General features: G+C 40.4%; 1 protein-coding gene across 2 annotated transcripts in view; it reads left to right on the forward strand.

Annotated features, from left to right (window-relative positions):
* frmd5a (FERM domain containing 5a) overlaps nucleotides 1-16,753 on the forward strand; it is a 48,264-nt gene that overhangs the window by 14,658 nt on the left and 16,853 nt on the right. The window lies entirely within an intron of this gene.

Here is a 16,753-nt window from a genome sequence, read left to right on the forward strand (position 1 = left end):
AGCTTTATACTGTTTCAAGCGATCAAACCACATAATCATCTCACATATGCAAAGCTGATGCTTGTTCTTGAGCTCAAACAGCCGTGCAGGTCTAATCCAGGTTTCGAAGCTGAGTCTCCATCTGCACTTCCTTCTGCACACAGACCTTTTTATGTGTAGATCACGAGCCACTCTGCAGGTTTATTTCTCTGTGACCCTGTTCTGATATCCAGTAGTGGATTATTTCTCTCAATCAAGATGTTTTATGTAACCACTGGCCTGAGAGGATTAGAGAAAAACATTCCGCTTTTAGAATTTTGTCCAATGAACCATTAAGATGTGGCCCTGCTTTCCGTCGTATGTTGCATGTGGATAATAATCCTTCTGGTGTGAACATGTGGTAGATTTAATATTTCTGCAACATCATTGCACATGTAAGTAAACATATATTTGATAAAGAAATATCAGGTAGAAATAAAAGGTCCTTGATTTCTTGACCTTGAAGGGTTTCCATTTACATCGTGGTATAGCAGTTTTTAAAGATGAACTTGCGTTGTAATTTGTGTTCTCATTTATCTGTGGTGAGTGGCAGCCAAAGAAGAATGACATTTCCATGTCCTTGAGATGCTGTAGCACCTCATCGCCATGGCAACTGCTCATTTTGTCATTTCTCCCCAGGTGTTCAGTGTAATGTGTGCCCAAACACTCTTTGCTCCCAGCTATGTCTCGACTCGTCTTGCACCTCCTCGCTCACCTTGGATAACACTCTACCGCTATCGTGACGGGGCTGCATGTTATTACATTATTTAATGATTATTCCTTGTTTACGCTGAGCGTTTCCTTTTGTTTTCTCACCCAATCTGTGAGTCATCACACTAGTTGAAATGCAATTTTTGGGACCAAACCTGTTATATTTGAGATTTTCTGTTCAGCTCTCTAAGCACACTGCCGTCTTCCCTTCCTGTATTTACAAATCCAGCGTGCTACAAAAGACTGTGAAACAACATCAAGTGGCAGCACATTACAGTGAGCACTACAGACCGCAGATGAAAATCTGCTTGTTCTGGTAGCATAATTAGAGCCTGAAGGGTGCAGCATTCTGCTAATCCAGTGCCGGTGCTCCAGTGGGCTCAGGGCTCGGAGAGTAGGACTGAGTCCCAGTGGAGCAGACGGATGATGTGATCCGAGGGAGGCTGATCATTAAAAAGGTTGATTACATGGTGTAATGAGATCAGCGGGCTCAAGGATGGTGGTTTGTGGAGTTCTGTCGGGGCTTCCACGGCACAGTTTAGAGGACTCTTGTCTTTAAGGGCTTTTTCTTGTGAATTTGACTCAAGGTCGTGGTTGACTCCAGGGGATTTGTCAACCTCCGCACGTTGTGTTTATGACATTGCCTTCATTAACCAAGATTGCATGACAATACCCCTCTCATCATTAGATGAAGACCCATAATTTGTTTTGTTTTTTGGCTAAAACAACGTGTATTTTCCCCATACAATAACATATGGAACAACTTGAGATGTTCACTGTTGTGTTCAAACGGTACAACATATGCACAAATACAATATTTCCATTAGAATAGACACAAATTAATTAATTGCATGGTGCACAGTAAAGATACAATTGTGGAGTCTTTTGACTCTTGCGATAGGTAGCTGATAAGCTCAGTGTTGGCAGTGTTGTGATGAGGACCGGAGGTGAATGGGGTGGAGGAGGGTCGTATCCGTTTGTAGTGATGATGGGATAGAAACGATTGAGAGAGAAAGAGACAGATTTGTGAATGAATGAGAGTGTAAAAGAGACTCTCCCTGACTGCTTCATTTGACTATAAAAAGAATGATAATTTGTTTTGTTTTTATTTGCATTATCATCACAGAATCACATTAAATGATGGCAATTGATATTCAAATCAGTGTTGCATCATCTTAAGTACCTTGAGCGTACCTTCATCCATCACACACACACCCACACACACACACCCGCACACACACGGTTGATGCCTCCTTGTTTTACATGTCCCTAATGATGGACCAGAGACCAACGTTGTATTTGTCTTGCCATTGATTTCAAATAATGAAAATTAATGGGTGGCTGTATGTGCCCTCATTCATTCAGGGATTACAATTTGATTACAATATTATTTTAATTAGGGAAAAAGAAGCATGAGTCTAGTTTGGCAGGATTAGAACAGATTTAGTGGCTGTGTTGTTTGTGTGGGATGTGGGGAACTTTATGTGTGGATGTGGCTTTATTCAATTTAGAAAGTAAATCTGAACAACTTCCTGAATTTTGTGGACAAATACTGCACTTTGAATAAAATTCCCAAGTCGCCATCTTTTTCATTTTCAGTTGGCGTGTTGACTAGTTTCTGATATCTGCATATTTCTCAAACCTCAACCAAATGTGTGAACGTTATGATTTCACGTGTTTCCAGGCTTCGTTTCCCTGTTTTCTGAATCACCCAAGAGTCATGAATTCATGTATGCTGACAATCCTATCAGCATTCTTCCCAGTTGCAGTTTTCCTTTGCTGACGAAGGCAGTTCTCATTTTAAGGGCTGTGCGGATTTCATGATACAGCAACTCATCCATCTAGAGCAGATCAGCAGGTGATGATAATGTTGAGACACACGTTTTTGTTCTGGGACCACTGCACTCTGTTGTGATCGGATGGAGGCTTGCATTACCATTTTCTGTTGATGGCCCTTGCTAATTGGTTTTCTGACCATATTCCTTTGGGATTTTAGGGAAATTATTATGCATGTGAGCACAGGCTGAGAGTTAGGGTTAGGGATGCATCACAAATTGACTTTGAGTATGACTAGATTGTTATTTTATTATGGAAAGGCATTGTGATTTAAGGATTTAAGCACAGTATTTTTTAGTGAGACTCATCAGGGAGGCTATCCACTGTCTGATGCGCTGGATGACATCATAGTTCCCAGAGCTGCTTGACTGAGTGGAGTTTGGAAAGGGGAAAGGGGGGGGGGGGGGGGGGGGTGCAGACCACATGCCACCCTGTGCAGCCAAGCCATGCCATTCTTGCTTCCCCCTGGGCAAACAAAGACCTCTTTCAGGCCAGTCCCTACTGTGATCATGCAGAGCAGAAGCAATCTGTTCCTCTTGGCTGCTCACTGTGAAGTGACCCAGCCTTTTGGTTGCTACAGCTTTGCTGGTTTGTGCAGTGCTCAACCAGCAAGGCTGATTATGCTTTTTGAATTTTTCTGCTCGTTCCTGTCCATCTTGAAAAGGGCATGAAGACTGAGATAAGCCATCCTCTCAAGAATATGTGAATGCATCTGTGTTGTCAGTGGGGTTTGTGATTTGGGAGTCAGGGAGTCTATTGGTCTATGTCCTTCAACGCTATCCACACACTAACAATTGTGACATATTTAAGGAAATGGCTTAAGTTTTTGTTGACTAAAACTCAAACGACAAAAAATGTACTCAAACTTTTATACAAAAATCAAAGAAAAGGTTCTGTAAGTTGCAGCGTAGAAGTTAAATGCAATAATGCGGAAGCATCTTACGTTCTTCTGCCTGTGTAAGAACAATGATTTGAAAGTGCAAATACCAACATCCACCATTCGATCGATGTCCTTTACAAAACAGAAATGACTTACATAAATGTAGCATTGTATAGAGGCATTGCAGAATCCATCATCACACATCACATATGTTGTCCATATCCTGCAGCCTTCATCTTTCATGATGTGCATTCTTTTAGTGAGAAAGTGGAACAGTAGCTGGAAGTATTTCACTGATGTTGAGTGACTTTTTCTAAATGCACCTCACTTTTGATGGCTTAGGATGCTCCAGGGCCTGAGTGCTATTTGTCTGACTGAGGAGGTCCAGACTGGACAGTCTGGACCAGCATGCACCTGCATTCCCATCAGCCCTCTGGGGTGATGTCACAACTCCACTCTGTCAGTCAGCTAAATTCCCTTTTTTTTTACCTGCAGCATCAATTCAGTGGCCTCATTCAGTCACTCTCTGCAGTAGTCAAGGTGTTCAAGAAGCCTCGACCTACAAAACGAGAAAGCCTTAGAACCCTAAAGACATGTTTTATGTTATCAATTAAGTGTTTTTCTGCAGGGAAATGAAGGAAAATACAACCGTTGAAAGGTGTATCAGGTTTTATGTAAGGCAAAGGAAAAATACAAAAAGTAAAGGAGAAAACATGGAAGTATAATATTTCACCTTTAACTCTAACATGTATCTCTTCTCCATTGACGTGTTGTGTAGTGTCAACACCCCACACTCTCGCTTTGTCATTTGGTCATTTGTTTCACATCTGTTGTGAAAAATAATCAATACTTGAGTAAGATGTATTTGTCAGTGGGTATTGACTGGTTGGATTACAAGTCAGACCAGAGAAAGAAAAACCTGATTGAGGTAACCAAGCACTGATACATATTGCATTCCCCCGAGTATTGTTGCATCCATCACATCATTGCAAAGGCTTAAAGAAAGCAATAAATTAATGATGAATATTTAGCATTTTTGAACGAAAAGAGTGTTTGTGCTGACATTACACTATCTCAGCTCTTTATCACCCTTGTGGATGTGGGAAACTTGAATAAGCTTGATGAAAAAAACACCCAATCCTTTCTTTATATTGTTACGTCTCTTTGTGCTCCTGTCTAAGTTGGAGTTGGGTATTCAAAGGAGGAATACAAAGAGCTCTTCATTTTTAGTCACAATGGCAGCGCACTTTTTCCACTGTGGTATAACAATGCTGTGGGCAGGAATCTCATTTTACCTAGTGTATAGAAGGCTCTTGTAGACACTTGTTTTTTAATTGTGAAGATGCAGCTGTCCTAATTAGAGGTCGAAGACAGAATATTACTGTCATTTCGTGGTTTGACTTTCATAAGCTGAAATGTTTTCTCTATGTTGTTACTGTTCTATCATGTATGCATTACTGAATCATTTCTGGTGTGTCGTCCTGTGTGTTCATTACTCTATGAAGGCTAATGGGCATTTTGAGATTAAATATGCAACTGATAGTTGTCACTTGGCATGGGACGATATAAAAATTGAAAAAGATGATCATGGCCAAAATAATTGCGATTCAAGATAGTATCCTGATAATCATCAAAATATGCTTAAAACTCTTAGATAACACTAAAAAATACTGGAATCACTTTACATTTTTTCAAGAAAGAAATATTTTTATTGCCGATAAGACATCCTTTCAAGTGGAAACATTCAAAGAATCTTCAATATATGAACATAAACCATCTCCCTGCAGTAAGGATACATTCATTTCTAATGAAGGTCTATTTTAAACTTGTAAACAATGTTAACGATTATCCTGGAAATAGAAATTTACCACGAACATCTTAGTGTGAGTGTTTTTTATTGCGGCAGTGTACCATCTGCAGTTGTGGCACACATTTATTAGACATTACAATATAAGAATGTTTTATAAGAATAAAAAAAATATTAAAATGTTCTCCATACACAACTGTAAAATAAAGCTCTGTTTAAATCATGTTTTAGATATAACTCAGAGGCTATTGGCTTAATTATCTAAAGCTGAATGAATGAAATAATGAATTTAAGGGAACAAACAAAACGTTCCCTTTTAGTTAATGCAGTCCATCATTGTTTTTCCCACAATCAGCGGTACTTATAGTGTGTCAAATGGGCTATATAAAAAAAGCCCAGTGTAAGGGACTGTATTATTTATTGTGAAGTGTTGTACTATTGCTCAAAAAGCAGTTTGCCTCATACATACTCGAGATGACTAGCGTGACAGTAATTGAAGTGTGACAGAAGCTGAACTGAGAGAATGTCTCGCTGCCAACATGATTGTTGTAGAAATGAATTTCAGTCCTCCCCAGACATGCAGAAGTCAGTTTTTCTATGGTAGACTAGTTGTTTTATGGGCCAATAACTGTAGCGAACTGAATGTGATGAAGCAGCATTTGAAGCAACAGCAACTTTATTTTTTGCAATGACATAACTTTTTATTTATTTATTATTTGTAACACATTGTCTTCTCTTCCTTCTCTGCTTGCTCGAGAAGTACATACATGCATGTCTTAAGTTTCACATAACATTTGGATACTTTGAGGATATTCTGCTGTATAAATGTCGGGGAGAAATGGTGGAGGGGTGTGTGTGCACTGTAAGAGCCGAAGCAATGATACCACAAGCAGGTGACCACATTACTTCCTCCAGACATTAGACATAAATAATGTTACGCGGATTCTGGGTCCTGCTTTCTTTCTCAATTCTTTGCCCAAATGTTCAGTTTTAGGGGGGACATATTCACGGTGCGGTTGTTGCCTCAGCCAAATAATTTTTCGCAGCTCAGTCTTCCCATTTCTAAGGTGTCAGTTTCCTGCCATTTTAAAGTGAGATTGACAGTCAAACAGATCACCTTTGATAAGATTTAAATATTTTATATGCTACTCCTTTTAGAATTGTGTCTCGCTTGTTTTTTTTCTTCTCCCATTTGAAGTCTGGCACACTCAAATCAATACCTTATGTAAGCTGCGTGGGAGACAGCTGAAGATGAATTTGAGACTCCGTTACTGAAGAAGACCGAGTGCTATCTTTACACCATGCATGGTGTGTGTTCGGCAAGAAGTTGCCTACCTACATTCAAAGGGCATGCATTGAAGAGCGAGGCCCTGAGTAAGAGATGCTCGTAAGAAGTGCTGCTCACGGATACCGCTGTTGCTATGAGACTGTCGGAAACGTGTTTGAAGTACAGCTCTGTGTTGAGAAAAGTTGAAATATTTTTAACACCTAGCGCTTAGGCTGACGTGCACAAACATTATGCTAAGCCCTCTGCTATGAACATGCAATAGTGTGCCCATTGAAGGCAGGGAGAATAACACACGGGTGCTGGAAAACTACGTTGTCGGATTTGTGCTTAGCTTTCTTCCTGTCTCTTTCCCTGCCGACTGCTGTCTGATCAGCTTATGAGGGACAATATTTTCACACAGCATGAATAACAGGGAGAGAAAAGGCCATGTTTGTCCCTCTGGGTCTGTGTTACATTTTAAGGAGTTGTGGGGGCTTGCGGTTATGGGAACACACTCAAATTGTGAGTGATGGATTTAGAAAGGGCACAACTCTGGGGTCACATGACAAATTGTGTATGCAATTACTGTCTACAATAGCTAAATGACACAGTTAATCACCCGTGCTTCAGCGTGTCAGTTTTGTTAACATATCCTTACCTGCTCAGCAATGTGTTATGCTGAAAACGGCCACTTCTCTGCCTTGTGTTACCACGCGATGATGCCGGATCCCACATGATGGTATGGGAGGTTTTTAAACCTCGCTCCCTGTGGGGCCATAAGACAATCAGGACCGTGTCTCCCTCAAGGAGAACAAGCTAAGCCGCGTATGGGACTGAAGCTGAAAGGCGGCGAAAAACGGTTCTCACGGCTGCCTTTGAAAGTTCTATTTTTTGCTCCACTTCGGGAGATTCATAAGAGGCTTAATTTATATTAGCTGTACAATGAGATTGCTCTCAAAATACCAGCTTTTAATTGAGAACCAATTAATTTATGCTCTTCTTCTTTTTCCCCGTGGTTAACCTTAGACAAGGTTAGCTGCTAATTCTAAAAATTAGAAGTTTGATATTGTCCTTTCTAGAATAGATTGCACAAATATATATATATTGTCCAATATAGCTCTAACAGTGTTAAGGATTAGACAGGGGACTCCTCCTCGAAGCTTCATAAGTGACACCACAGTAAATCTCTGAAATAAGCTGTCACTCCAAATCTCAAGCCAACAATTCAACAGCACTCTGTAGCTCGTCCTGCCCCGCTGTTTGGTTGCCAAGTACAGCAAAGTGGATCTCTCATAGTCAAACTCTTCACGGCTGTCACACGAAATAATCCACGGAAACAACACAATCTTAAATGAAGGGCTCTGCTCACTTTTGTGTCCATGCGGTGGTTGGAAGTAAGTAGAGCGCTGTTAGGTGACAGGTGTAGGGCCAGCCATGAAAAGTAGCCAGAGATTACATCACACCATCTTCATTACTGAAGAGTTAATCTCTTTAAATTAAAGCAATTATAATTTTTGTTCTGTGATCAAAATGAAAACTTGTGGTTTATTTTTTACACCTGTTCTAGTAGAAAAACTAGTTTTATGTTGGTTAAGAACTGTAAAAAGTCATAATGGACATGGGTTTGAGGCCTAGTGGCTTTAGGACTTGCTACAGTGTCGTCAGGGAGTTTTTAAAGACACGGCCCACTGTTTCCCAGTAGACCATCCAAGTGTGTGACCAATTAGATAATGTCCTAATTTTCCCCATTACAGTGGAGCCTGGCATTTCTTGGCTTTAATGGGAGCTTCTGACTTTTTAAATATATTAGTGCACCCCTAAAGGAATACGATTTAGCCCTGTACATGCACATCATTTATATTTTGAATGACTGCTGACCATTGTGTGAAGCAAGGTGTAGTGTTTTAAGATTTTAAATACATTATAAACATCAATTTGCAGACTTGAATCTCGTTAAGTTATCTTTTTGCAGTGAACATTAAGGCTGTAACAAACGATTGTTTTCATTCTTGATCAATCGTGTCAAATCATAATAAACCATAATCTAGTACCGTAGAAGAGGAATAAAACACATATTCACGTTTGAGAAGCTTGTGATCTTTTAGACACTTTTGCTTGAAAAGATACTGTAACCATTAAGTGATTAAGGATTGAGAATTGTTACGGATGAATCTAATCAATTAAGCACTCTGTAACACACAACAATTACAAAGTTAAGGGGAATAACAGTTACAGTGAAAATAAAAAAAAAACTTATTTTGCATCTGACTCCTAAAATAACTGTGTTGAGCTGCTCCTCCTCATTGAATTCATTCAATCTTCTCTCCAAACATTCATGATATAGGAACAGGAGCAGGAGGTTTGATGAGTCACCATTGGCCAAATTTATCCTGGTTATAACTAGGTGGAACTGCATTCTACGAAAACCCTTTTTCTCTGAATCATTTATTGAGAAGATTGCATCTCCCTCGGGCCTCCATTAGAGCGTTGACACACAGTGGCAGTGGTGGGTCTTTCACGCCTGTGTGCACAGGCAGCTATTCTCCAGGGCCAAACAGCTTTCTGCATTTTTATGGCTGGATTCACCACTGGAAATGGATCTTTCCTGGGGCTCTGAAGACAATGGGGGGGTGAAGTGGCACCATGGAGGGCCCTTCTGCTCGGCGTTAGATGTTTAAAACAGCCAAAGGGTGCCAATTGTGAGAAATGGAGCTCAACATCTTTCCGGCAGTCAATCAGCCAGCCCGTCTGCCAGTCACACAAGTGCTGCTCCTACACCATGTGTGCAGTGCACATCCACATATTCAGACACATATTACAGTAAACCGTGAAGGAAAACAACCAACTGCAGTAGCTGTTGTTATATTTTGGAGCAGCGGTTTACTTCAGAAGCCTGAGCAGACTCTGATTTACAGCTCAGCCTCTGGCATGCCGAGTCAGAAGCAGCTACAAAATATGTGGGAGGTCATCATAAGTACTAAAGACACGCTGAATGAAATTCAGGCATCACTACAGTGAGGGGGCAGCTGAACGCAGTTTACAAAGAAGCAATACTTCATAGCTGAGTACTGTGTCATTGTAAAGAACTTCTTTATTAAGAACTTTTGACGAGTCCTCCAACCAATCATTGGGCGACAATTATCCTCGCTAAGATATTTGTGATTCACGATACCACCCTGTTATTCACCAAAATATGCTTAAAACTAATAAAAACATAAGACATACTGGACTCACTTAGTATAAAAAGCAACTTTGTGTGAGTGTTCTTTTATGATAATTTTTTTAATCAGGCTCTATTTTTCCTCTACCCTGATGGTGAGCTTGACAGCTTTTTAATATCCTCACTGGCGAGGATAATAAATGCGTCACGATACGGCGTGCAATGAAAATGTAAAATTAGAGCGTGATGAAAAGTAGTACTGTTAAACAGCTGTCAATTGCAAAATCTAGGCTATTTCATCCATTCTAATTCGGTTATCCATCCCCCTTCCCAGCAAATTCTAAAGACATTATGTCGTGTGCAACTTTCTGTGTTGTTTTCCCTTCTTTTAAATCTTTTACAATTATTTATTTAAAAGAATGACATTTTTCATGTTAATATGCCACTTTAATCTAAGAGCATATCCAATCTTACAATTTATGACACTTTTTTTTCACAGTTTTTATCTAGATATTACCCCCCCTCCTCCAGTTCTGTACATTATTTTTTTTTCTTAGCAACAAAAATCACCATTGATGGCTTCTTTTTCACTGCAACCTAATTGACTCTGTAGTGCAAAACTATTCTTTAGGTAGCCAAACACAACACAAAGCAGGTGTATTTTTAGGAAACCAAGAAAACGATGGTGATCTGCTATCCTGGTCTTAATATCCAGATATGTGTACTCTAGCTGTGATTCTATTGGAAAGATGGCAAAGGGGCCATTCCCAACTGATGTTTTCTCCTGACTTCACATTCAATCAGCTCACTTGGCAAAAATAGGAGAGGCTGCAGCTGAGAAACATCCCTCTTCAATAATGATAGAAAAAGACCAAGAATTCAGAAGGGAAATTACCGTTTGACAGTCAAAAGATAAGTGTGTCTGAGTGAATTCTCTTCCCTGACGGCCTTTTTCTTTTGCCTTCTATCTCCTGTAGTCTTTTTTTTATTAAAGATCTGACGGCAGCACTTCATTGAATGAGACACACAATGCTTTAACCAGCTATTTTGTTTGTGTCAACTCATTCTTTAAGTAGCGGCTAAAAGTTTTTGAACGTTCCTTGTTTTGAAAAAAACAAGGAACATTAAAAGTGAAGTCAGTGAATGTGCAGATGGAATGCTCTGACACAGGAAGGCAATCAGGGCACATCAGTGTACAGTCAGGAGGGGATCGTGAGATGAAACCAGCGAGTGTGTCTGCCCGCACACAAAGGGGTTTCACATTATCAGAGCAGTGTCACTGATAATCGTGCCAAACAGAAGGTGTCGTGCCAGTGGAACAATTAGGCCCGATGGGTGTCCACGCATATTTGGGAGACAGCAGGCTGGAGAGAAGGAGCCAGTGGTGAGGACTAACCCTAACCCTAACCCTTTACTGACAGGGGGGGAAGCCGGAGCTCAGTGAACTCATTGTTTGATGTAAAAAGGGCTGAGGCACATTGTGGAAGTTATAGCCTGAGACCAATTAGCAGAGCATGTCGTGCAGCTTTTGACAGTAACTTATATTGGGGTTCTTATGTTCTTAAAAGTAATATATGAAATGGGTGAAAAGGGCTTTAACAGCTTCCCCTGCCAAGGAATCCAATAGTGCTTGTGGCTATTACACTGATAAACAACAGACATTAGTCATAGTGTGAGTGAGTCTCTGACAGTAACTCGAACGCACATGTCTGGTACCACTGGTTGGGCCTGTGGGCCAAACCCAGATGTAGTTATAATCATATTGCATGCTGTAAGACGGCTCAGTTCAGATTTCATGTTGAGGTTAACAGTGCATGGGAATAAATGTCAGGTCTGGCGGGGGGGCGATACAGTCTGAATTAGCGACACCAAGTTGTTGCCCGGCAGCCTTTCACTACACTTAAGGAGACCAAGCTGTGCAAATGCCCCCAAAAAATGAAGCATTAGTTATATGCTAATCCCAGCCATAACACCAATTATGCTGCTTATTCTGTTTTGGGGAGTTTGTCACACTTTTTACATAAAAAATGTTGGAGCAACTCCAAGCTCACTTAAATATATGGTAACCAGGCGTGTGGGGAGTAAGAAAAAATAAATGTTTGATGGCCAGCAAAAGACTATTCTTTAGTTTATGTGAAACCCATGTGCACCGGGGTCGACAGGGGCTTTATTCCTATATACAGCAGTTGAGCCCAGCTGTATGTGCAGCTGAGAGATGTGACAGAAAAGCTATTAGAGCCAGGCTGGCAGTGAAATCCATCGCTGGTGGGCTTAAGGACTTGTGACTCAGAAATCCTCATTGAGAAATGATTATTTATTTCCTTTTTCCTGCAGGGAAGCACGCCATCATTAAGGCACTTTTCACAAAGAAGTCTCCATCAAATGCACATATTCAGCCACTTGCTTTAGGTGCATCTTGAGTGTTTTTGAAGTGTATGAATGGCTGTGAATGCTGTTATGAACGCTAGTGACAGCATCGTACGTACAGGTTAACACTCCTGTACCAGTCTCCTTCCAAACCGGTCTGATCGTTTTTTAATTTTGTAATTTTAATACTTTTGACTAGAATAACAGTCTCGCAGATCAAGTCTTCTCTGCTATTCTTTGTGTCAAAGAACAATAACATTGATCATAATGCCGTTGACGCATTAAGCCTTGCCAACAGGGTCAAGCAGGCTAACAGCTAAACATATCAATTATGAAAAGACGGTCTTGGCATTCAGCTAAATAGAACATTCCTCTCTCATGAATTCCTCTTTTAATCATAAATGCCAACTCGCATATCGCCCGTTCAAACTATCTGCCGTTGAGAAGCTTTAAAAGCAATTATCCATATTGCTCTCTCCACAGCTCTCTTTTGCTGTACTTATTCTCTTGATTCCTCCCATTTCTGGGGCAAATCCTCACACATTCCCATCATGTTTCGCTGACCCACTTTCTGCCTTGTAACTGTTTTCCTGGTTCACAGCATTGTCTTGTACAAAACTCATTACAACTGCATTACATTATATCTGTGTATACCATTAAGCCAGTTAATGCGTTATATGAATGGGAAAAGGAAATGTGTGTTTATTCGGTGTATGCTTGCTTACTTTATGCTGTATTATTCCTCAAGGCATCACTCTGACATCGTGGTGTTTCTGTCAGTGTTGTCCCGTCCCTTTAGCATCCATATTTTCATGATCTTTAAAATAGCCCGAGTGAAGCATCTTAATCAGTCTTGAGATATTCTGTTACTTTTTATTACAGTTCTGTGACTCCTTCAACCGCCCTTGATTTTTAGAGTTTTATATTAAAATGCCAAATTATTTCAGTTTATACCTTGTTTTCAGGGTTAGGGCTAGCCACTGGCATTGTTTTGAGAAGTGACTTTGAAAATTCACCCCTTGAATGCACTTCATTGCAGTCTTCTCTTCACAACTGTTTGATTCTAAGTTGTATTTTAAAAAGCCGATCTCGTAATTGTTATATATATACTGATGATGGATGAGTCAAAAAAAACTCAACTTGTGTGAGTCAGTACTGTACGTACTGGTTTGGCTTATAATTGTTTAGTGACAATAATAAGGATATTGAAATGTGATTCTAAAAATTTAACAAAGCAGTGTGCCTTGAATTTGTGCATTATGAGCATCTTCTTTGTGTGTTATTACCGTGACACCCGAGAAGCATTTTTCTAAATTTACATAATTTTTTTTCATACACAATTAACTTCGTCCTCATCAGCTTCAAACTAATGCTATATGTGGCATTTATTTCTTATACAAAGATATGTTAGAAATGGCTGCTGCTGTAATGCTGCAACAACCTGCATTACTCTGTTAGTTTAATGGTATAATGATGGTATTTACCACAAAATACCTGCTAATAATGTACATGATTCACAACTATAAATGCAGAGGCCGACATGATGTGCTCTATTTAAACACCGTCATAAGAAATAACTTTTCGTGTGTGCAGTTAAAAGAAACAGACGTGATTTTACAACAAAGAGAGCTTCATATTAAATGGAAGTGGTTGTGGGTTGACCTTTGTGTGCCCCCAGTCCTAACCGAAGTGGCAGGGTCACGACTCGAACTCCATGTAGCTCGACGCTGAATTGCTCTCCCTGCAATCACTCAACCTCCTGGGACAAACAAAAGTAATATGCTTATGACACGCTCGCTGTAACTCTCACACACACACAGTCAATGGCATTACGTTTCACTATGAAGTGATACAATCTTTTATTAATGGTCTGTGCTCCTGCGTTGACATAGAGACCGTTTTAATGATTAATCTGAAAGGAAAGTGCCCATTGTACCCTGGGGCCTCTTTGGGAAGTAAAAAAAACACTGTGTTGTTTTCAGTTAGAGGCACGTCAGAAAAGATCTGTTTGATAATGTGTCTTTCTGAAATGCCCCTTTCTCAGGTGACATTTCAATATTTTGCAGACATTTAGCGACGTGTGATTTCCTTGTCAAAAATCCATTCCCTTTTGCATTCTCACAATTTATCCTATTCTTTTCTCACAGTTTATTAACTTTATTTCACGTAGGATCTGACCTGATCACCTGGTTGATTTTAAAACTCAGGTCAAGCCTTTTGAAAGTCTGTCGAGGCTCATGCAGGGCTATATTGAGATGCCGAGGAAAAGGGTTAATTAGTGCTAATCAGAAAATTCAGGGCATCTTGCATCTCCTGCAATCACCTCATTCTTGTAATTAGAGAGAGCAGTGGAGGAATAATGCAGCTGTGTTGGAGACGGAGGTAGGGGGCACCGGAGAGCCAGAAAGGGGGGGGGGGGGGGGGGGGGGGGAGGTGGTTGGTGGGAGTGCTGTTGAATACAAACACACTTGCTTGTTGCAACAAAAGACCAGATGTCTTTGACTCCTCACCATACAGAGAAACATTTTTTTAATTTGTGGTTGCCATTGTCGCTCCCAGTTGCTCCGTAGCAGGGTTTCATAATGATAAAACCAAAGGCAGAAGCATGCTTTACACTTTAAAAACAGGAATATTATTTTTCAGCCTTCGTTGTTTCCTTTTTGTATTTTAAGTGCATACAACCTGAAAATATATAGATTTATATTTTACATACCTCGACCAAGAAATCGACCTTCTCAAGAATAAATCTAGCAGGAAAATCCTACTTCTCTAACCCATTGCTTGATCACGGAGACAGGGTTTCTCACACACGTTGAGAAGTCTGTCTACTGTTTTATCTTGCATGTCTGTGTGTTTCTGTGCCTCAACAAACCACGAGGATTGAAGCCCGTTAAGTTAGCAGGCACGTCAGATTGGTTGGTGATGTTACAAAGAAGTAATAATCTTGATGTGACAGTGGCGAGTGCCCACGAAGCCCTCGATCTGGTGACAGAAAGGTCAGCTACCTCCAGTAGCGGAGCCCTTATCGACATTTGGTGACAGAGAGTCACAGCATGCAGCATCGACAGACCTGTGTCTTAACGAAGTGCCTCTTCATCTGCAGCCTGAGTAGTGACATGGAGGAGACAGAGGCTGCACAGCCTTCACCTTAGCTGACCTCCTGATGAGCCGTTATTGAGACTGAGCACCCATCAGTCTTCAGCTAACGTGTGATTTAATCATGGTCATGAATGGGGCCGGTGCCTTAGTTTTAGGAATGTTATTACATTTTCCATTTGTATAGAAAAAAGGAAACCTATTTACGGACAGTTTTTCCAATAATTGATATTACAGACATATTTTGCTTGGTATTGAATTGAGGTTTGATATCCAGCCAGAGACACGATAATTCACATCCCAAATCTTCATACATTTATTTATTTTTTGGCCTTTTTTCACAACAAGCTATAAACACAGTGACATATCAACTTATCTTCTGAAGTTGAACCAGATGTCTGTTTACACATCCACAGAGTAACATTAGCATTTGCAGTGAGTGGACGGAACAATCCAGCTAAAGAGTGATTGAAGGACCCGGAGTAGATAAGCTGGCACTGATGAGGTGCAGGTGTGTCTCGTTAGGCGCCAAATATGGGAGGGAGAGAGAAAGGGAGTAGCCCCGCCCTTAAAACTGACAGCAAAGAGAGGAGAAGGGAAGTCACTTAGCAGATCATTACACAAAAAGTGAGGGAAATATGTGTCTCTTTAGCTGCTAAATGCTCACTCACATGCAGTGGGTTTATAAGAGAAGTTCTTGCTTCAAACCGCTGCCTGGTGTGGATCGATACAAGGTTGAAACAGTAGAGTTGGAGGCCAGAAAACCCAAATGTGGTGCTGAGAATCAAAACTACGCTTCATAAAGTTGAACAGAACTGCTGTCACACAAGCGACACCTTTCACATTACTCACAATGGTTTATTATTCATAACAAATTATGGATTAGTTCAACAGATGTATGGACATACAGTAAAGTTATCTGCATTAAATATGTAAAACTATGTAAAGATAAGCAGTACTCTGAATTGACATTTGCCTCTAAATAACAGTGACTCCTCATTGGTGTTTGTGCTGAATAACCCATTCAAATGTTCCTCCAAAGCACCAGCACCAGGCTTGTTCTAGCTCTAATGTCTGCTGTCTTTCTGATACCGATTAATCACACCCACCTTTTAACCTCATCGCATTTACTAGAAATAGGAGCCTGGGTTCAAATCCGGGTTCAGACAGACTTCTGTGTGGAGTTAGCATATTTTCTCCATGTAAGTGTGGTTTCTCTCCAGGTAATCCAGCTTCCTCCCAAAGACCAGCATATTAGTTTAATTGATGCCTTAACTTCTGTTTGACTAGTGTTTAAGAGGAATTTCCAAACAGAGAATGCAGTGAACGTTTCTAACTGTATTATGTGCTACTATTGGATCTCTACAAGAAAATCAGATCCTAATAATCTGCTTTGAGCCAGGCTGTTCAGCAGTGTTATCCAGGTACATTGTTGTAAACAGGAAGTATCGGATATTTACTGGACACAGTGGAGGATGCCGAGGCTTTTCTCGGTACTGCAGCACACGCAAGTGTTTAAGTGAAGCGTCCTCATGAGGTTCAGAATGCTGAGTATTACTTTAGCGAAACCCCAGTGAGATTTCAGCATATTTAATCCATCCTCTCTTTGAG

This window comes from Eutrigla gurnardus (assembly GCF_963514095.1).
Source record: "Eutrigla gurnardus genome assembly, chromosome: 9".
Classification (NCBI taxonomy): domain Eukaryota; kingdom Metazoa; phylum Chordata; class Actinopteri; order Perciformes; family Triglidae; genus Eutrigla; species Eutrigla gurnardus.